Here is a 23,308-nt window from a genome sequence, read left to right as displayed (position 1 = left end):
ACAAAAACATCTCTCATCTGCTTGTCAGATCATAACGAAGTCTTCAAAGGCAGAGATAGCTCTGAGAGTGATTACCTTGCGCTGATATAAGATATATATTCTAACATAATCCACGCCCCTTCCTTAATTCCTTTCTTTTCATCATATGATTGTGTGCCGATATGACTGTTTTTGTTTTATCATCATTATTTTAATCCGTGAATAAGAACGTTTTGATCAAAGCAGAATTGAAAGGGAAAAGTGAAGGGTAAGAAGGTGTCTAAAATTCTGTCTTTGATTCAAGATTCAAGAAGCTTTAGTGGCTGGGTAAAGAAAGAAAATTAACTTTTACACTGGCAAAGCATCAGTGACATTATTGCTCTGTTCCAAAATTCAGTGAGCAGTAGGCAGCACTTTAAAGGCATAGTTCCCCAAAAATGAAAATTCAATCGTCATTTACACACCCTCATGCCATCTCAGATGTGTGTGACTTTCTTTCTTCTGCAGAACTTCCATATGGTCTAGCGGTTAGGATTCCAGGTTTTCACCCAGGCGGCCCGGGTTCGACTATGGAAAGTATGCATTTGGGGCAGTGGTGGCTCAGCAGTTAAGGCTCTGGGTTACTGATCAGAAGGTTGGGGGTTCAAGCCCCAGCACTGCCAAGATGCCACTGTTGGGCCCTTGAGTAAGGCCCTTGACCCTATCTGCTCCAGGGTGCCATATCATGGCTGACCATGCACTCTGACCCCAGCTTAGCTGGGATATGTGGGAAAAAAAAGAATTTCACTGTATATGTGCAAATGTGTGATAAATAAATGTAATTATATATAAAAAAAATTACAATTAGTTATAAAATTATAAAAGAACACAAATGAAGATTTTTAGATGAATATTTCAGCTCTGTAGGTCCATATAATCCATAATAAAGTAAATGGTGACCAGTAATCATGAGGTCCATAAAGCACATAAAGGCAGCATAAAAGTAATCCATAAGACTCCAATAGTACTGGAGTCCTAGTACTACTCCTGCCAGTAGGGGTTGAAATGCATGAAGAATGTGAATCATCAAAAACACAAGAAGAAGAATGTGAAAGTTAAAGTTAAATTGGAGATTGACTGAGCAGGGAGGAGAATTTATAATAAAAAAAGGACTTAAATATTGACCTGTTTCTCACCCACACGTATGATATCACTTCAGAAGATATGGATTTAACCACTGGAGTCGTATGGATTACTTTTATGCTGACTAATGTGATTTTTGGATTATCAAAATATTGGCACCTATTCACTTGCATTGTATGGACCAAAACAGCTGAGAAATTCTTCTAAAAATCTTCATTTGAGTTCAGCAGATGAAAGAAAGTCATACACATCCCGGATGGCGTAAGGGTGAGTAAATGATGAGAGAATTATTCCTTTAACATTTACCCAAATACATGTCCTTTTAAAAATAGAAGTAATGAAAAATATACTTTATTTTAAATTAACAAAATTTTATATTCTACACTTTTTACACAAATGTATCTATTTATTTTTTATTTTTTTTAGTTTTACTGTGTGTAATTCATTTCAAATTAGCTAATTTTCCAGTCGTTGGTCCTGTCTCTCTCTCTCTCTCTCTCTCTCTCTCTCTCTCTCTCTCTCTCTCTCTCTCTCTCTCAGAGCTGTACTAAAAAAGTGTTGGAGAAAAGAGAAGGTAAATGAGAGACAGACAGAATTTGTTAGTGAATAGCTGCAGTGTGTTGGGCCGCGCATTTCATGTGGAGCAGCCATGCTGAGCATTCAGCTTTCTCTAGAGGCCAAGCTAGTCAAACTCACACCGCTCTGGGGGTGAGGGGTGGGAGCGTCGTAACCCAGAAACCCCTTCACTCTCCATTTGTTCCATGGGAACTTGCAATGTGCAATCTAATCCCACTTCAGTGGGAGAGCAGCTATTGAAACCAGCTTTTACATCCTCCACTCCACAAGTGGCTTTTGGCTGCTTCAGTGGTTGTGAGCTGGTATACTGAACACTGACTCCTGCATGTGGGAATCAACACTGGAGGGTGGAAGGACTGATTGAATGTACAGAAGACTGCAGTCATCATGGTGCACTAACATCTTAGTACTCTTGCCTAGCTATCAACATAAAGTGTGCTCTCAGTTACCTTATATTCGCCAAGAACCACTCATTTAGGCCACGTCAAGAGTAATAAGTTTTCTTTTTAGAATGCATCAATTTCGACATGTTTACGCCCCTCATCCACACTAAAATGCAGTTTTCCTTCACTTCCGTCTGGCTGACATGTCAAGCGACCAACCACAGTTCGCTGTCTGTTATGTGAGATTTATGCCATGTTACAAATAAAGTCATAGGTGGGAATAGCCCAGTAGAAATTTCCCACTTCTGGCCACAATACCTTTCTGTCAATCACGCACATCACGGTCTCATGTACACACTACAAGATGGCGCCATGACTCAACAAGAACATTTCGTGTTTTTATGTCAGTTATGTCAAAAACATAAATGTCATGAACACAAAATGCTTGCATTCTTACATACTGCATGTTCATACATTTCGTGCAGTGAAAATACTTTTCACAAAACTCAGCTCCGTGTTACGCTCAATGGTCGCCTCCATCTTGGAAATGACGTCAAATTATGCTTCTCGCTGAGGTCAAGGTTGATTGATCTACCCCAACTTCACAGGTATGACTTCACATGTTCTAATTCAAGCAGCATTCCAGTCATTATTTTAAAATGGGAGGTGGGAAAATTCTGAGTTCCAAGTTGTCTGGAATGCCCCATTATGGAGATCTGAGAAAAAAGTAGAATACGCAAGGGTATATCTCGCTTGCTTGATACTAAAGTGCTGTTTGAAAACCAAGTGAGCTGCCTTGTTGTCTACTGTCTACATATCAAATCAAATCACTTTTACTGTCACATAACCATATGCACAAGTGCAACAGTGGGTGAAAATCTTGGGTGCAGTTCCGAGCAACATAGCGGTTATGAGAGTGATTAGGGTTAGGGTTAGAAAAGACATATACTAATTTACAATAAACATCAGATTTACACAACACAATTTACATATCTAATATACACATAATTACACAACACAATAATAATATACAATGTACAGTATACAATACACACAATATAGAATACACATATACATAATATAGAATACACATTATACAATAAAAATAGTATATAAAGTGTATATAAAATATACAGTAGGTTGTATTGTACTGTATTGACATTCAGGCTGTCCGTTGATAGTCAGTTGCCAGTGTGTTGTTAAGAGAATATAATTTATGACAGTCCAGTGTGAGATAATAAGATTAATAAAGTGCAGTGCTGATATATGTTGACCGTGAGAGATCAAGAGTTCAAAAGTCTGATTGCTTGGGGGAAGAATCTGTCATGAGTCGGCTGGTGCGGGTCCTGATGCACCAGCCGACTAACAGAGGCAGCATCCTAGGCATCCTTAGGCAGCATCCTAACAGAAATTTAACCTTATTAGTGACTGAAACGCTCTGCATAGACAGCAAGTCCACACTGCATTTGTGCCAAACAAAATAGTGCTAATAACAAACACTCAACTAATGTTGACTGTTGATTACATGAAAAATATTTTTACTGATATTATTATATTTAGAATCAACATTACTCTGTACACCATCTTGAATGAAAATTTTCACTGAATTTGTCACAGAATGTTCTGGGATTGTCTTTTTCATTGCCTTAATATATTTGACAGATTTGATGCCATGAACCTCATTGAAGCCACACTCATGAAGTGCTCATTAATACAGCCTGTAAGCTTGTAAAGATGACTTTTTTCCCCATCAGCCTGAACCTGTGCAGCCTGAAGGCTCAGATACACTCAAGGCGAAGTTCTTCTTTGTTCTTCGCTCAGAGCTTGAAAGAAGATCGAAAGAGCTGAGCAGCGGTATACTGTTGACAGATCTGTCAAAAACATGTGCATTGCGTTGACGGGTAATAGATGGTCATTCTAAATCATTATATCTAGGGTATTTTAAAAGAAAAAATACTCAGAACCCATGAATATTCGTTAAACTTGTTAAAGTTTGCCTGCAAACCTCTCTACTAAACACTTTTCCAATCAGCGCTCTGCTGCCCTTTAACTACTTGTTCTGCAGGGCTGCAGGTGGATATATCTCATTTCATCAGCCTGTGCCATTTGTGTGTGTAATATACATAGGTGAACGGACTGTGGGTGTGCCGTCTGAGGTTCAGACTACCATAAACGACTACTATAAAGACTATGAAGCTAGCCAGAACAGAAGCTTTAGGAAGCAGAATCAATAACAATAGAATTTTTGTTATGTCTCTCATTCCACTTGGGTCCATCCCAAAACATTGGAAAGTGTCTCTCTCTCTGTAGCTGCCTGAATAGACATCAGCTCATTTAGATACAGCAATAGACAGCATCTCATGATGTGTTGACCAGCATCCAAACTGTGTTTGAACTGCGAGCTGGACTGTTTTCCTCCTGCATGCTGGGAGATGCATGAATGAGGGTGGTCTTTGACAGAAGACCCCACACTCTGACTCTATACTCTATTTGACCCCTCCAATGCACACACACACTGTGCTCACACGCTGTGAATTTGCCATTGCGCTTGTCAATTTAAGGCACAAATGAAACTAAGAGGAAGTTTGTGGAAGACGTAAACTCCAGACAGCCACAAACAGAGCCTTCTGCTCTCTCCTCTGTCTGTCTCACCTCTCTCATCTCTCACATTCACACCCATTCACCTCAAGTGTCACAATGCAAGTGTCATCTATTTTACTGTAAATAAAATTGAACAAGCACACTTTTCAGGCAAACATTTCACCAAAAGAAGTTTGTGAGGTTTTAAATAAATAATAGACCAATAAAACAATAGATATGCTGTCCATACAATAAGTTATTGTTATGATCAAATTAGTTCTGAGAAAAGCTTGCTGGTTGATATTTTGTTATTTAATGCAACATTAATACATTTTTAAATTCATATGAATGTACAGTAATCTAACTGTAGTCCCTCCCAGATTACACTGACTGTAACTGTTACAGTTTTTCTGAATTGCTAAAACACTAAACCCCATTCTCTGAACCATTTGCTCAGTTTGTCAAATCAATCACTCTTTTTGCAAAACTCTAAACACATTCTCACTAAAACACATCGCACTGTGATGCACTTGTGTTGAAAACGGTAAACACGGGCAGTAAAAGTTAAACACAGTTGTCATCGTTTACACACAACGACTCAAAATTGTTCACACTTGTTTCTAATGATGTGAAAATGTGATGCTGAGGCAGAATAAATCTCTCATTGACTTTGATTTTGCAGTTGCACAACATTTTTGAGTATACTGTAATGTGTTTTTCATTTAGAGTGTTCTTTGTTCTTTGGGCTTTTGCAGTTGGACTACTGTATTTTTACAGTATGCAAGTGCTGAATATACAGACATTCACTACTGTATTACTTGCAGTAGTTACAGTTTACAGTATATTCCCTGTACTATTGTAAGTTGTGATTACTATACTTTTTTTGACAGTAATTGCAAAATGAGCTTACAATATACAATTAAAAAAAAAACTTCTGTAACTACATGCCCTGGACGCCGTGTTCTCGATTTTCTAATGTAGTGTCTAATAAATGCTCTGTAGTGTTAATATACTGACTTGCTGTGTGTATGATCTGAAAACATTGTTAGATTTTGAGCACAGATGAAATGGTTTTGAGGCGATTGTTTGATTTTTCCAGAAGAGTCAAGGGTTTTGTGAATGTAGTTTGAAGATTTGGTTTTGTGCTTAAAGTTGTGAGAAAATGGGTGAAGTTTTCAAGAATTGTGTTTTAGCAATTCAGAAAAACTGTAAATGCAGGCCGACGTGACTCTGTGCCTGTAGAACTCCACAGAAAGCTCTGCAGAATTCATTCACCTCTACTGTATATGTTCCTGCAAAATATTTTAGAACATAATGGCTGCATCCAAAAACATAGGCAGCTGACTTGCTGCCTTAACATTTTATGGATTAACATCCTAATACTTTCAAGAAAGACCCTACCTTGTACCTGTGCCAGTAGACTTCACTTCAGTCTACTACGATGAACTCCACAGAGGATGAATTGATTGAAAACTACAAGACATGGAATTCTTCATGAGTCACTGTCTGAAGCTTGGTCAAGAAATGTCTAAAAAGAAAACACAGATCAATAAAGACATACTGAGTGAAATAAACAACTTTCTCAGAAATCCTCTACTTACTGTAATGAAAACAAAAAAATTAGATTGCATGATCTACAAGAGAATTTTGACAAACTATTTACTGAAAAAGCGAGAGGAGCCTTTATAAGGTCAAGAGCCAAATGGCTGGAATATGGTGAAAAAAATGCAAGTTATTTTATTTTTTTTTGCTTAGAAAAAAATGTGGTCATTCTAAAAAAAAAAAAAAAATCAGAGTCTTTATGTAAATAACAATCTTACTTCTGACAGTAAAATTATACACTCATATATTTCCAATTCTTATCAAATCCTCTACGCTTCATCTTTCAGTTTTGAATGGTGCAAAATCTTTTTCAACAGAGTTGATCCCTTTATTCCCAAAATATCTACTCAAAGCTACAATGTTGTGAAAGTCCTTTATCATTAGAAGAATTAGATCATATCTTATCCAAAACCCCTTTAAACAAAAGTCCTGGCCCCGATGACTTGCCTTTTGAATTTTATAGGACTTTCTGGAAGGATCTAAGAGATTGATTTTTTTCTGTCTTTGAAGATTGCTTAAGAACTGGCAAATTATCAGAAACTATGAAACAAGGACTTATCACTCTCTTATCCCAACCAAACAAAGATACTCTTTATATTGAAAATTGATGTCCTATCACACTACTAAATTCCTATTATAAATTATTAACTTCTCTTTATGCTAAAAGATTGAGGCCTTGTTTGGAAGAGATTATTTCAATAACACAGTCTGGGTTTATGAAGGGTAGACATCGTATCTCAAATAATATTCGCCTGGTATTGGTTATGTTAGACAACTCTCATATTATTGAAGATGGTGCTGTTATTCTGTTCCTAGACTTTTATAAGGCATTTGATTCAATTGAGCATGAATTTATATATACAGCTTTAGATAAATTTGGATTTGGATTAAAATGTAAAAATATGGTCTGAACTATATACAAAGGTATAAACAGCAGTGTTGCCCTTGCAGAAGGAACTTCAAAATGTGTTGTTCTTAGCAGTGGTGAATTCTCAGGGCCAGCAAAGCCTTCACTGCTGGCCTAACATGCCAAATAAATAAATAAATCATTCTCAGTCACCTTTTTGCCTATGTATTTTTAATCGCTTTCCACTCTTAATTAATCTACAAACAAATAGAGAAAAATGAAAAGTTTATCCAGTCAGAATTTATTCCTTGATGCTTACAAGCAAAGTGTGACAACTGTTTCACAAATCACATGCCCGAAGCCAAGCTCCTTAGCCAAAGCAGTGAGTGAGTCTGAGCTCCACCCCCTCAGGCCTTCAGAATTTCTACAGAATCCCTCAACAGTGCAAATGAATGAGCAACTAAAGTCAGATTGTCAGATTCATCAACCAATTAGATTGATTTATTTGTTCTTGGTGGGTGTGATCTTTAGGATATGTCCCGGTCGAGGCCTTCTAGCTGGCCTTGAGTGACGCAATCACGCTTTAGTGATGTCATTTGAAAGTGAGCGCAAGATCTTCCTGACCAATCGGCTGTCATCACTGCCACTATCTCCACTGAGAAACAGATCCTTATGGATTTAAAAACATGAGATGTTCTGCATGATCGTGTGATTGCTTAATTTATTAAACATGAAAGGAGGACTGATTTTCACTTCAAGCAAATTGGTAAGTGCTTTTTGCATTGTTATAGCAACATCAGGAGTTTTCTAAGTGTAAATTAGGCTGCTTGAGCATTCAGTGTTGGACCAAGTTTTGAAAAGTAGTGCTGTGTTCCATTCAACATGGAAAGTCAGATTTTACGACTTCCTAATAGGAAAAGTGCAATGGAATGCATCTTTAAGTCAGAATTACAACTTGTAGGCTCGTACAGAAATTCTCAACTCCAATTTTGCCGAGATGCAGGTGCATGATGTCACACAAACATGTCAACAAATTAAGTGATAAACATTCACTTTATTAAGTAATATCAATAAATGAGTTCATTTCGACATTACATGATATTAAAGTTTGTTTAAAAAACGCCTGCAGAAACAGGTGTATAAAACATTATAATCTCTTTTGATAATCGTACACCTGAAGCACAAATGCTCGCGCTGCAGCACTGTATATCAGTTGAGTTGCTAGGAGACATCTCTAATGAGAGTCAAACCCCTGCTAAGCTAACGGGAGCGTTGCAGTTCCGAATATCAGGGAATGGAATGCATTTATTGTCGGAGATATCAAGTAGGAATATCCTACATCTGACTTGAATGGAACGCAGCATAAGGGTGTACCCTGACGAAACGAAATTTATTGCAAGCAACATTTAAATCGCAAATATTATTAGATAGATTTGTCCAGGTATTATAGAACTCCTTGGTAGATTCATATGAAAAATTATGATTTTTTAATGGGACATTAAAATTAGGCTTGCTTGAGCATTATGTGTCGTTTCAAGTTCTGGCTTTCATGTGTGGACATGTTTTTAAAATGTCAATTGGTATTATTAGTTAGCTGCGATATAATGTATGATGGGCATAGGGTGTCTTATTCATTGTGAAACTGTGTTTTCTTAATGGCATGAATCACACTGAAGGCCTAGACTTTAAATGCACGGCCCGCCACTGGTAGAGGTGTAAGACAAGGTTGCCCGATTTCCCCGTTTTTGTTTTTGATTGCAGCAGAATTATTGAATCCTTATACATTAAAATATGTTAATGCTGAGGGAATAAAAAATTGGTGAGAATATTGTGTTAATCAGTCAGCTGGCAGATGAATTTCATTTTGTTTTGAAAGATGAAAACCAGGTTCTGAGTGTTCTGGATGGGGTGGAAATCTTTTCTTAAACTTCCGGCCTTCTAATTAACAGGAACAAGAGTGAGATACAGGTGCATCTCAATAAATTAGAATGTCGTGGAAAAGTTCATTTATTTCAGTAATTCAACTCAAATTGTGAAACTCGTGTATTAAATAAATTCAATGCACACAGACTGAAGTAGTTTAAGTCTTTGGTTCTTTTAATTGTGATGATTTTGGCTCACATTTAACAAAAACCCACCAATTCACTATCTCAAAAAATTAGAATATTTTGACATGCCAATCAGCTAATCAACTCAAAACACCTGCAAAGGTTTCCTGAGCCTTCAAAATGGTCTCTCAGTTTGGTTCACTAGGCTACACAATCATGGGGAAGACTGCTGATCTGACAGTTGTCCAGAAGACAATCATTGACACCCTTCACAAGGAGGGTAAGCCACAAACATTCATTGCCAAAGAAGCTGGCTGTTCACAGAGTGCTGTATTCAAGCATGTTAACAGAAAGTTGAGTGGAAGGAAAAAGTGTGGAAGAAAAAGATGCACAACCAACCGAGAGAACCGCAGCCTTATGATTGTCCAGCAAAATCGATTCAAGAATTTGGGTGAACTTCACAAGGAATGGACTGAGGCTGGGGTCAAGGCATCAAGAGCCACCACACACAGACGTGTCAAGGAATTTGGCTACAGTTGTCGTATTCCACTCCCGAACCACAGACAACGTCAGAGGCGTCTTACCTGGGCTAAGGAGAAGAAGAACTGGACTGTTGCCCAGTGGTCCAAAGTCCTCTTTTCAGATGAGAGCAAGTTTTGTATTTCATTTGGAAACCAAGGTCCTAGAGTCTGGAGGAAGGGTGGAGAAGCTCATAGCCCAAGTTGCTTGAAGTCCAGTGTTAAGTTTCCACAGTCTGTGATGATTTGAGGTGCAATGTCATCTGCTGGTGTTGGTCCATTGTGTTCTTTGAAAACCAAAGTCACTGCACCCGTTTACCAAGAAATTTTGGAGCACTTCATGCTTCCTTCTGCTGACCAGCTTTTTAAAGATGCTGATTTCATTTTCCAGCAGGATTTGGCACCTGCCCACACTGCCAAAAGCACCAAAAGTTGGTTAAATGACCATGGTGTTGGTGTGCTTGACTGGCCAGCAAACTCACCAGACCTGAACCCCATAGAGAATCTATGGGGTATTGTCAAGAGGAAAATGAGAAACAAGAGACCAAAAAATGCAGATGAGCTGAAGGCCACTGTCAAAGAAACCTGGGCTTCCATACCACCACAGCAGTGCCACAAACTGATCACCTCCATGCCACGCCGAATTGAGGCAGTAATTAAAGCAAAAGGAGCCCCTACCAAGTATTGAGTACATATACAGTAAATGAACATACTTTCCAGAAGGCCAACAATTCACTAAAAATGTTTTTTTTATTGGTCTTATGATGTATTCTAATTTTTTGAGATAGTGAATTGGTGGGTTTTTGTTAAATGTGAGCCAAAATCATCACAATTAAAAGAACCAAAGACTTAAACTACTTCAGTCTGTGTGCATTGAATTTATTTAATACACGAGTTTCACAATTTGAGTTGAATTACTGAAATAAATGAACTTTTCCACGACATTCTAATTTATTGAGATGCACCTGTATTAACAGTTCATGAATCTAACAAGCTTTCTATTTGTGGAGTGAAAGTCAAACAATCAGTGAAATATCTTGGAATCACAATCAACAAGTTGGCTCGTGACAGATTGGATGACAACTTTGCTCAAAGACTACCTTCAATGGATGGCTTCAAAGGGACCTTACCATACAGGGTCGGATACTGCTACCGAAAGGCTTAAGGGGTTTTAAGAATGGTTTATCCTGCCTTATCATTATATGTTGACTCCAAAACAGCTGCTTCCATCGACTCGTAATGTAATATTTGACAGTTGTGGCAGATTACAATTTTTATTGGGTTGTAATTTTAAATGTAACAAATTGCCCATCAAACTAGCCAGTTTCCACAAGCAATTATTGGACTCATAGAAGTTGACTTTCAAGCATAACTTTTCACCTCATAGATGTATTGTGTGGAACAATCAGTATGTTTTGCATAGAAACAGGACCATTTTTAACAAAAAAAAAGAGTTGAGAAGAATATTATTTTCATTTCAGACTTTACTGACAACAGTGGGTAAATTTAGTCATACAGTTGACGATAATTTCCATTGATTCCGCTATCTGTTGGTAATAGGGCTGAATCTCAGAGTCTGCCTGCTGAGCTTTCCAGATGAAATTGTCAGAAAAAAGGCAAATCTTCTCTCTTCTCCTGTTCCCAGGACAACAGAGTGGAAAAGGTGAAGACAGGAGTATTAAGGTCGTACACAGGAGCTCTGGAAAGGGCATCTGGAACAGTGTTGTACTTCTCTTTCCTGTACTCCACAGTAAATGTATATCAGCGGGGAAGATATATATGATTGTTTATGTTGGAAATACGACAGTCGTACATGAATGTCGGAGACAGTGAAAAGGCGGCTTTACAGTCTCTTCAGTGGACTGTACTGCAGTTTAATGTGCTTTTGGATCTTTCCGCAGACAAAACATTGATAAAATATCTGTCCAAGAACATTCAGTATACAAAGAACTCCAGACAACATGAGTTGTGGAAAATCAGATGTGATCTAGGAGCAGGACTGCCGACATTGTATACCTGGTTGGAGTGAGAATTTGATATCATGGCCAGGGCCGCATTAATACACAGGCGAAACGCACAAGCCCCGGGGCCCCGTGGTAACTAACTGTGGCCCTGGACATATAATGTGCATATTTGATACAAGTAGACCTACAGTACTTTCTTTCATTTCTAACACCACAACAAGACCTAATCAAACCCTATAAGGCAATAATGTATTTTGTTCTTTTCTTTTTCTGAAATTGTGCTCATTTATGCCAATTATACTGCCATTCCCAGTTTCAAAACACACATACACGATTACACAAAGTTATTTATTTTTTTTACTGGGTTCAAAAATGGTAGAGGTACATGCTCAAATTTGGTTGGTTACATAATTGCAATTAATTACTAATTAGATATCTGGAACCTTTTGAATTTGACATTTTTTTACTTCAAAATGCTATGGGAAATCAAACTAAACTAACTTAATTTAAATAAAACCTTATTTTTATAGGGCTCTATGAATAGACAACTTTAATGAGATGGGACTGTGCTTCCAATAAAAAATTTAAATTTTCTTTTGAAATGTTGTTTTCCTGTCATCAGGCTTTTAATAATTTATAGAATGTCATATCTTGAAATATCTGAAGGTAAACATGGCTAGTTTGTTAGAACAGGAAAATTTGTCCATAATTTGTCCAAAATTCATGGAGGTCCAGGCTATATGTCATGGTTTTTGAGGAAGGACCCAAATGCAGCAGGCAAGTGAAATGGGTTTTATTTAAAAAATACTTATTTATTTAAATAGAATTTAAATAAAACCTCTCACAAGGGAGGGAACTGAAAATACAAAAATAAAACCAACAAGAAAGAAAACTAAAACAAAAACTCTCACAGGGGAGAACAAACAGAGAGCAAAAACATAAACCAACTGAAGACAGGACAGAACAGGAACCGACTGACTATGGCTAACACAAAAACAATCTGGAACAAGACTGTTTATAAGGACAGAAATGAGAGGGGTTTAAAAAGACGCTGATCTGTTAATGAGCAGCACGGGGCAACACTGATTGCGCTGCAGAGACACGAAGGAGCTAGAAAACACAAGCACATATACAAACATAACCAATGGGTGACGATCCCCCACAACAAGAATAAACAAAGACTAAAGTAGCAGGATCATGATGCCAGTGTAACTATTGTTTGTAGTCGGCTATTTGTTATGGAAAAACGAATAGCCTAAACACGTGTCCATCGCCCCGGGGCCCCGGACTACCTTAATGCGGACCTGGGTAGAGTGAGAACATGAGACAGAGCCTGAAAGTGTGGGTCTCATGCCAAATGCGTGAGAGTTGGCATCCCTGTCTAGGGGCTTTATACAGCTTACCATTCGTGCCATCCCTCACAGCCTCGTTGTCATTCCCATTAAATATCAAAGATGGCGCTAGCGTGTATAAGGTCTGTGGATGGAACTGAGAGTGAATTCCAAATGGAAGTGAGCATCCCTATGCCCTACTTCCTCCGAAGGACTGCCGAAAGTTATTCGGTGCATAAGACGTCATAATAATAAATCAATAATAATAAGCCACATGGTTTAGACTAGCCTATAGGAAAAATATGGACCCTGACCCTTTTTCTCCCCAATTTGGAATGCCCAATTCCCAATTCGCTCTTAAGTCCTCGTGGTGCGTAGTGACTCAATCCGGGTGGTGGAGAACAAATCTCAGTTGCTTCCGCATCTGTGAGCATCAATCCGCGCATCTTATCACGTGGCTTGTTGAGCGCGTTACTGCAGAGACATAGCACGTGTGGAGGCTTCACGCTATTCTCCACGGCATCCACGCACAACTCACCACACGCCCCACCGAGAGCGAACCACATTATAGCGACCATGAGGAGGTTACCCCATGTGACTCTACCCTCCCTAGCAACCGGGCCAATTTGGTTGCTTAGGAGACCTGGATGGAGTCACTCAGCACGCGACTCCAGGCTGTCTACTATCTTATGTATGAGGATGAATGTAAACTGCGGAGGAGAAGTATCTATTATAAAAGGGCTATAGCACTTGCCCGTGTGTTTGAACATATAATATGTTCTGATGGACAATGTTGCTTTAAAATATATCCCAAGGACACGCCACCCAGGGTCACGTGATCATAAATGGTAAAATTACTTCCTCGAAGTGATCATCGTATGTACCCATCGCTAATGGCCCTGTGGAAGGGTCCTCTGTGGAAGGCTTGAGTTGCCCACTTTCATTTGGAACACGCCTTCGTGTGGTGTCCCCTTCCCGCAGTGCCCTTCAAGGGCGCAAAAATGGCATTTGGAATTCGTCATACTACCTGTTTGAGGGCACGCGCTCTGAAGCGTGCTAGAGAACGACATGTCTCCATTAAATCACACATGTAACTAATTAAAAATGTATATATTTTAAAATATTGTACACTGTTTTTTCAAATGGTGAGTTTTTCGATATTTAGCATTTTAAACTGATTATTGACCGACACTAATGATTCTCGATTCAAAAGTCATTTTTCAAGATCAATGCATACAAAGTAAATCGGCAGGATTAAAAATAGATGCATCGAGAAAACGAGTGAATAGTTACACACTACAACTGTGTGCTTTTGATTAATACTGAGTCACTTTGCTACATGTTGACAGGTAACTGGCATGAAAGTCATTGTTTAATATTAGTGAGAAAAACATGCTTATACTGTATGTATTATCCCAGTTAATTTAGCACAGACATCATAAAGCTTTAATCACTATAAAATAGTGTTATACATGCTGCACATTTTCATATCGCCTGGAAAACACGAGGAAGAGAACGAGAGAAAGAGAGAGTTAGAAAGAACATGACCTCATCAGTGTGCAGTTTCTTTCATATTCATTCTTGCTGTGAACATCAAAGACTTTCAAAGGCAACCAAGAAAAATATTCCTTCACAGCACACCTGATCAGAGCGTGAGAGATTTGGATTATGATATGCAAATGGTGCTTTGTTATCAGGGCTGACATTCATTATGAAAGCAAGCTTTCTCTCTCTTTCTCTCGCCGTGCACATCGGCCACCCCTGTGCTCTTATTTAAGATCAAAAGGTTACACACAACAAAGACAGGCCTTGTTTAAAAACCTTGAGCTCTGAAGCATGTGTGTATTTTGCAGGGCTGGCGGTGTTGAGTGGCCAGCTGATGGCATGGCCATACAGGAAGCACCTGTGACATCAGCTCACTGATAAGCTTTGCATCATAAACAAAAATTGTTAAAACTTTATGGGTGAATCTCTAGAAAACATGTCCTGAATATTTTGGACCATTGCTGTAATGCAAAAAGAATCTCGTTCTCATTACTGTAATGCAGAAAAAGTCTCATTATTGTAATTTGAAAAAAACATCATATTCTCTTTACCGCAATGTCCTAAAAAAAATCTCATTGTCATTACTGTAACATGAAAGATTCTCTTTCTCATTAATGTAATGTAAAAACAAATCTAATTTCCATTACCATAATGCAAAAAGTTTTGTTTATAATACGAGACAAAGTCTCATTCTCATTATTGCAATGTAAAAAAATCTCATTCTAATGACTGTAATGTGGATAAGGCCCATTTTCATTACATAATGCAAAACAAAAAAAAAATCTTATTCTTGGTGTATATGTTAAGAAAGTGATTAGTGGGGAGTCATGTGATGCCATGCGAGGATCGGATGTGTGAATGGCGAGCTCTGCACCATAAACCGGTGAGATTCGATACACCCTGATTCTTAACTGTTCTAGGAAGATGATATGTCAAAGAATTCAAAATACTCGGGCTCGGGAGACATTAAAAGACACTTACGTGCTCAAGCAGAAGCCACCAAGAAGCAGTGGAATTGTTGGAATTCCTAAGGGAGCAGAGGTTTCAGAATATGGTGGAATTCCTGGATGGGCTCTTTCTGAGTCTGCTCGACATAACAATCCATAAGCTGGAAATCGAGTGAGCTCACAGGGTCCCGGCTTGGCGATCCGCTGAGGGAGACAGGCCCCAATCAATTCTGGCCAAATTTCTAAAGTCATCAGATAAAGATTGCGTGTTACACGAGGCGAGGCGTAAAGGAAGGCAATATCATGTGGTCAGTGGCGAACGATCAGACTCCGGTCACTGCAATCTCACTTGATTCCGAAAAGGCGTTCTATATGGTAGAATGGGATTATCTTTTTAAGATTTTGGAAATGTACGGGAATACTTTTATTGGTTGGATTAAGTTACTTTATAGACAGCCGGTAGTGGCTGTTCAAACGAATGGATTAATTTCAGATTATTTTACTCTGGATAGGGGCACCCGGCAGGGTTGCCCTCTTTCCCCATTATTGTTCTGTCTTGCCCTGGAACCATTAGCAGCCGCGATAAGAAGGGAAGATGATTTTCCAGGGGTGACAGCAGGAGGTGTGCCGCATAAGCTTTTGCTCTACGCGGATGATATTTTATTATTTGTCTCCGACCCCACTAGATCTATGCCTTGCCTCCACAGAATTATTCATTCCTTTTCTAAGTTCTCAGTATATAGTGTGAATTGGTCTAAATCTGAAGCTTTGGCTCTGACAGCGTACTGTCCAATAACGGCTTTCCAGCCGGGCGCCTTGCAGTGGCCCAAACAGGGCATTAAGTATTTGGGGATTTTATTCCCAGAAAATGTTTCAATTTGATAGCATAGCGAAGTCCTTCATTTGGAATGGTAAACGTCCCAGATTACATTTCAGTAAATTACATAGGCCGATTGGCAAAGGTGGGCTAGGCCTACCCAAGATTTTTTTATTATTATTATGCATTCAGTCGCCTCCACCTGAAAGGGAATGTTCGGGGGGAAGGGTTTAATTTTACATAACTTGATTCCGTATTTTCTGTTATGTTTATTTAATTTGTTGAAGGGAATCAATAAAAATTGTTAATACAAAAATCATTTTAAAAAATCATATTCTTCATTACTGTAATATAACAAAATCTCAATCTAATGACTGTAATGCGGACAAGGCCCATTCTCATTACCGTAACGTGAAAAAAATATAATTCTCATTACTGTAATGCAAAAAAATACAAAAATGAAAAATAAAATAAATAAATCATTTTTATGACTGTAATGTGAAGAAAAAATAATTCATTAAAATAATGTGAAAAGATCTCATTCTTATTACCGTAACGTAAAAAAAAGTCTCATTCTCAAAACAGATCGATGCATTGCAGTAAGGTTGAAGTATGATGTATGGTAATGAGAATTTAAGGAAACATTCTTAAATGTCTGGAAATTAATGTCACGATGTAAAAAAGGAGTGTGGGGGGGGGGGGGAATTGTGACAACACAACTTTTAGGTGTCCACACACACACACACACACACACACACACACACACTTAAACGCATATCAGTGTTTGAGTTGAAAGCAGGTAAATAAAAGTGACTTTGTGCTTTTGAGTCATCAGCTGGCAGAGACGTTTGTGCTGATGCAGTTTGACTGAAGTGCACGCTTTATTAAGCTCTGCTATTAGGACGAGAGGAGGTGATCAGTAGTTCTGCTCTCAGTGCATCAGCAGGAGTCTGTGCTGCTATGATCTTCATCACGACTGAACGTCTTCTGCTGGGAGCACGACCACATCCATTATTAAATCGCTCTCTCTCCCTCTTTTCATGCGAGTAAATGACAGCAGGTTTGTTTGCTCTCTTTCTTCTGATCCTTAATGAAAACTCCTAAAATAAGATCTATCAATGGTGACAGAGGAAGAGATTCATTTGATTTCAGCACAAGGGATAAAGTGATAGTGAACTAAATTGTTACCTTCAGGTTCTTGAAGTTACGAGCTTGATTATGTCTTCAAAGTTTGATTTCATCTCATGAAGTACAGTGACATTATTTTTGTCCCGCCCTTCTGGTCTCAAAAGAACCGAAATTAGTGTATTTCATGTTCATATTTATTAGTAATTTACATTGTGATTGAACACCGATGCAAATAATGGTATAAAGCACTGAATTTAAATAGCTTACTGCATTCCATACGTATGATATCAGTACTTTCCTATATTTGGTTTTAAAGTAACTATCACAGATGTTTAGTGAAATAAATAAACTTCTGAATGATATGCAGTGTGTTCCTCTACTACCATCCACTCATGTCAGATCCCTGGACTAAATGATTACAAAGCTATATTTTAATTGTTTATGGTGATTAACTCTTATCAATGTTATTTTTGCTCGATTAATCCCAACTTTTTTAGTCTGTATAGTAAAGTGAAATGGTGTCTTTCATCGGCACAAAACTTTGAACGTCATTTTATCAGCGGCCACTAGATGGAGCTCCTCCATTCCAAATGAACACCCACATGCATTGAGATTATTTGACCAAATCCATACATTTAACTCATTGTCTGAGAAAGCAAACTGATGGATACTTTAATAACAATATTAGCTTTCAGTATGAACTATATTGCAACAATTTTAATTATTTTGACAAAATACATGCATATACTGTATGGACAAATACCCTACACACATAGGCCTACATACATACAGGTGCATCTCAATAAATTAGAATGTCGTGCAAAAAAGTTCATTTATTTCAGTAATTCAACTCAAATTGTGAAACTCGTGTATTAAATAAATTCAATGCACACAGACTGAAGTAGTTTAAGTCTTTGGTTCTTTTAATTGTGATGATTTTGGCTAACATTTAACAAAAACCCACCAATTCACTATCTCAAAAAATTAGAATATTTTGACATGCCAATCAGCTAATCAACTCAAAACACCTGCAAAGGTTTCCTGAGCCTTCAAAATGGTCTCTCAGTTTGGTTCACTAGGCTACACAATCATGGGGAAGACTACTGATCTGACAGTTGTCCAGAAGACAATCATTGACACCCTTCACAAGGAGGGTAAGCCACAAACATTCATTGCCAAAGAAGCTGGCTGTTCACAGAGTGCTGTATTCAAGCATGTTAACAGAAAGTTGAGTGGAAGGAAAAAGTGTGGAAGAAAAAGATGCACAACCAACCGAGAGAACCGCAGCCTTATGATTGTCAAGCAAAATCGATTCAAGAATTTGGGTGAACTTCACAAGGAATGGACTGAGGCTGGGGTCAAGGCATCAAGAGCCACCACACACAGACATGTCAAGGAATTTGGCTACAGTTGTCGTATTCCTCTTGTTAAGCCACTCCTGAACCACAGACAACGTCAGAGGCATTTTACCTGGGCTAGGGAGAAGAAGAACTGGACTGTTGCCCAGTGTTCCAAAGTCCTCTTTTCAGATGAGAGCAAGTTTTGTATTTCATTTGGAAACCAAGGTCCTAGAGTCTGGAGGAAGGGTGGAGAAGCTCATAGCCCAAGTTGCTTGAAGTCCAGTGTTAAGTTTCCACAGTCTGTGATGATTTGGGGTGCAATGTCATCTGCTGGTGTTGGTCCATTGTGTTTTTTGAAAACCGAAGTCACTGCACCCGTTTACCAAGAAATTTTGGAGCACTTCATGCTTCCTTCTGCTGACCAGCTTTTTAAAGATGCTGATTTCATTTTCCAGCAGGATTTGGCACCTGCCCACACTGCCAAAAGCACCAAAAGTTGGTTAAATGACCATGGTGTTGGTGTGCTTGACTGGCCAGCAAACTCACCAGACCTGAACCCCATAGAGAATCTATGGGGTATTGTCAAGAGGAAAATGAGAAACAAGAGACCAAAAAATGCAGATGAGCTGAAGGCCACTGTCAAAGAAACCTGGGCTTCCATACCACCTCAGCAGTGCCACAAACTGATCTCCTCCATGCCACGCCGAATTGAGGCAGTAATTAAAGCAAAAGGAGCCCCTACCAAGTATTGAGTACATATACAGTAAATGAACATACTTTCCAGAAGGCCAACAATTCACTAAAAATGTTTTTTTATTGGTCTTATGATGTATTCTAATTTTTTGAGAGAGTGAATTGGTGGGTTTTTGTTAAATGTGAGCCAAAATCATCACAATTAAAAGAACCAAAGACTTAAACTACTTCAGTCTGTGTGCACTGAATTTATTTAATACACGAGTTTCACAATTTGAGTTGAATTACTGAAATAAATGAACTTTTCCACGACATTCTAATTTATTGAGATGCACCTGTATGTAAATCTTGCTGAAATATGCTGTTTGAGACATTAGTAGATATACATATAGGTGTATATCTACTAATATATTATATACTATTAAGTATATATATTGTTCATTCATGACATAATAGTATAATGCAATGTAATATATATTGTAATATAATTTATTTAACTGTTTTGAATATAATTGTATTAAAAAGGTAATTTAATCATTTTTGCATGATGAATTGTCCTGTTTTAAGGTTGAAAGTCTGGGTCTAGGACAAAGATGAAACAACAATAACTATTTATAAAAGCCATTTGCAAAGCAGCGAAAATATATTTTGAAGGCATGGTATAAAGTTTCCAATACATTTATATTGTGATGTGATCATGTATCATAAAGAAAAAAGTGGAAATCTGTTCATTTTAATAAAAATATTTTTTATTTTGTAAATAAAAACCTTCAACTCTGGGACATAAAAGTGCCCTTAGTTGAGCAAACACTCATGTATAATTATGATATTATTATTTTTTAAATAACAACATTAATTCAACATGAAAGTGGAATACTGAGGAAGATACCATTATTGCAGTGGCCAGATGTGCAACTCTTTCAATATATGTATATATATATATATATATATATATATATATATATATATATATATATATATATATATTAAATCAAAGGATTAAGCTTTCATTTTAATAATTAAAATTAATGTGTATTTTAATTGCTTGATAAAATGTATATATATATATACAAAATATAATGTAATATTTATATGATAATTGTATTATTTAATAAAACTATTCTATGATAAGTATAGATTTGTATACGTATATCTATTATTAATATAATATAATATAATATAATATAATATAATATACGAGTCCAATCTGATCAAAATCATGTTTCATCCTGCAGGGGGCGCCGCGTCCCGCTCTTTTGCCCAGGTCACGAAAACACAAACACACGCCCATTGTACCAGACATTTTAATCAATCACAGAGCGCGTGAATGGAGACATGACCTGGACGTGCATCATTCAGTCGCGCGGATCATAGTGGGATTGCTCTAGTCTGTATGGGTTATTTTCACATTTCCTCCTCCGCTCGCTTTCTTGTCAGTGGCTCATAAACAGACATAATGAGATGTCTACGGCATTTGTTTGACGCGCTGAAGGACAGCTTGATGAAGATGTGTACTGGTAAGATCGTGCTCACGCCCATCATCATCATCATTATCATAATCATCATCATCATCATTTATGTGTTGTTGCTATGAGCCGCATGACTGTCTCCAGACAGATAGACGAGTATCATAGCAACCGCGCGGAAATCTGCTCTGTCTGTGCTTGTGTTTCATTGTATAATCTCGAACTGCGTCTCTACACTGATGCAGTCGCGGATGATTGACAGACAGCTGATGTTTACCTTTAGAGAAAAGTACTGTGGTGGTGCAGTGATGTTGTTATCAGATAGTAATACGATGGCAGTCTGATATGTATCATGCTACTGAATGATAATGATATTCAAACACCATGGTATTTACATGGCACTCCAAGTTACAATGTCTAAAATGATATTAGCAAGGCGCTGTGTCCAAAAACCATAGTAGTACAATAGTACTTTATGCATATGGTACTAGTGGCTAATTGTCGCCATGAAACACTTTAGGGAAGAAGAATTTACTTCAAAGTTTGCCAGGGTACTACCAGCTGTTACACTTTTTGCTATTAAGCACAAATACTGGCGAGAATAAACATGCCATTTTTTCACATGAGTTGCCTTTATCTGTCTACCAATAAAATGAATGTCAAAAACCTGCAATTATTGTTTATATTTCACATAATTAAAAATGTGAAGACATGGAGCGAATTTATTTCAACATATATAACATATATAACACTCACTTGTATTGTGCTAAATGAGATTTTGGGCCTACAGGTTAAAAAACTTGAGTGAAATAAACTGACACATTTTATACTCTGAGATTGTTTTCAAATATTTCTAATGCTTGCACATGTATCAATTGTAACACATCTTGCTTTTCCTAACCCTTTTAAGAAGCACACACATGCTAACAAACAAATAGGCTAAACACATTTATAATCATTTTGGATTAAAGCTACTATGATCTATTTCTCACTGTACAATATATGCCTGTCTATCGGACTTTACCAATTAAATCATTCATTATTTGTCTTGAATAACGTATCTAAACTTTCTGACTGAATGACAGCTAACAAAACTCTAGAAGGACTATTTGCTACCATGTTTATGCCATGGGTAGGTGTCCCACACTTATTCACCCTGAGTTTAATGTTTAAACCACATGTTTGCCTGATTTTCTTAGTCACCTTGCATCCTAGCATGTCCCAATACATGATAAATCGATAATTGCAACCAGCAAAGTTTACTTTCATGGTCAGATAGGAATAACAATATATTCACACGGAAAGAGGAGTAAAAAAATGCTTAAAAAATGCTTTAAGCTTAAAGACTTAACGCATGACATGTGACAACGTCTCTAGAGTCTACATATACGTATATTATATATTACAACAAAATCTCATTTTCATCAAAACCAGACTGTCAGATTTTCACCATGGTAACAATCATTTCCACCAAAATACCATAGTTCTGTTGTAACTTGTTAATAGCCAGCAGAAATATTGTGAAAGCCTCTTACAACGTTTGAAGGAGTCCACAGTTAAAATAACTCTAGCAACTATGGTATTTGGGCAGAAACCACAGTGTATGGTTACAGTATTATGGTAAATGTTTATAAGGGGCATATCAGGAAAAGGATCTCCAAAATGTAAATAGCCTAAGTACTTAAAATATGAATATCCAAAAACATAAGGTAATATAATAATTTAAATCTTATAATGTCAAATGTATTGACAGAATACTCTTTGTTATTTTATGTACAGGGCTAAGGGAATTTGTGTTCAGTCTCAGTTGCCTTGGGAAATCATGGGGATTGTGATTCTCGCTGCTCTAAAAATAGAATAGATCTCTTTTGCATTGCAAACAGATTTAGAGGATAGTTGGTGAGCTGTTAATGACCCGTTTCTGCAGTTATTTAATCATTCTTTTTACAATTCAAATAAGCAAAGCATTTTGTGTCAAAGATACTCTGACTGACCTTCATTGAAGACACGGCTTACATTTGAAAAAGGTTACTTGTGTGAGTTTAGTCAGAGATACTTTAAGCCACAGCCAGACTGATCTCAGTGAAATCAGTAACATTAGGTTGAATTTTCATTAGCCAAAATCGAAATGCGAAACACTGCCTCCAGTGGCCAAAGTGGTAAGTGTTGCTGTAAAAAATATTTGATCGATAATCGCCTTAAAAAAATATCATGATATCCTATTACATCGTCAATCCCCCTGCCGAGGGTTGTGAGTATTTTTGCTTTATTGATTTTGCTTTAAAAAATTTAATTTATTGAAACATGAAAAACTTAAAAGACATTTCTAAATTCAAGTGGCACTTTAAACAAACAAAAAAAAAGTGATCAAAAAATCTTATATAACCACCTCCCCACATCCAAACATTTACCATCTCCAATG

At 37.5% G+C, this 23,308-nt stretch overlaps 1 protein-coding gene across 4 annotated transcripts in view; it reads left to right on the top strand.

The window, feature by feature from the left end:
* Positions 1-20,823: 20,823 nt before the first annotated feature.
* LOC127450318 (testis-expressed protein 2-like) overlaps positions 20,824-23,308 on the top strand; it is an 87,309-nt gene continuing 84,824 nt past the window's right edge. For 3 of the 4 annotated variants that reach the window (XM_051714319.1, XM_051714318.1, XM_051714317.1), the window contains exon 1: positions 20,824-20,937. The gene's annotated coding sequence lies outside the window, so the exon portion shown is untranslated. The remainder of the gene's footprint in view (positions 20,938-23,308) is intronic. The other variant, XM_051714321.1, reaches the window with a different exon arrangement.

The sequence above is a fragment of the Myxocyprinus asiaticus genome, chromosome 13 (assembly GCF_019703515.2).
Source record: "Myxocyprinus asiaticus isolate MX2 ecotype Aquarium Trade chromosome 13, UBuf_Myxa_2, whole genome shotgun sequence".
Lineage (NCBI taxonomy): Eukaryota > Metazoa > Chordata > Actinopteri > Cypriniformes > Catostomidae > Myxocyprinus > Myxocyprinus asiaticus.
Note: the sequence above shows the minus strand (reverse complement) of the source record. Positions and strands in the feature narration are given on the sequence as shown.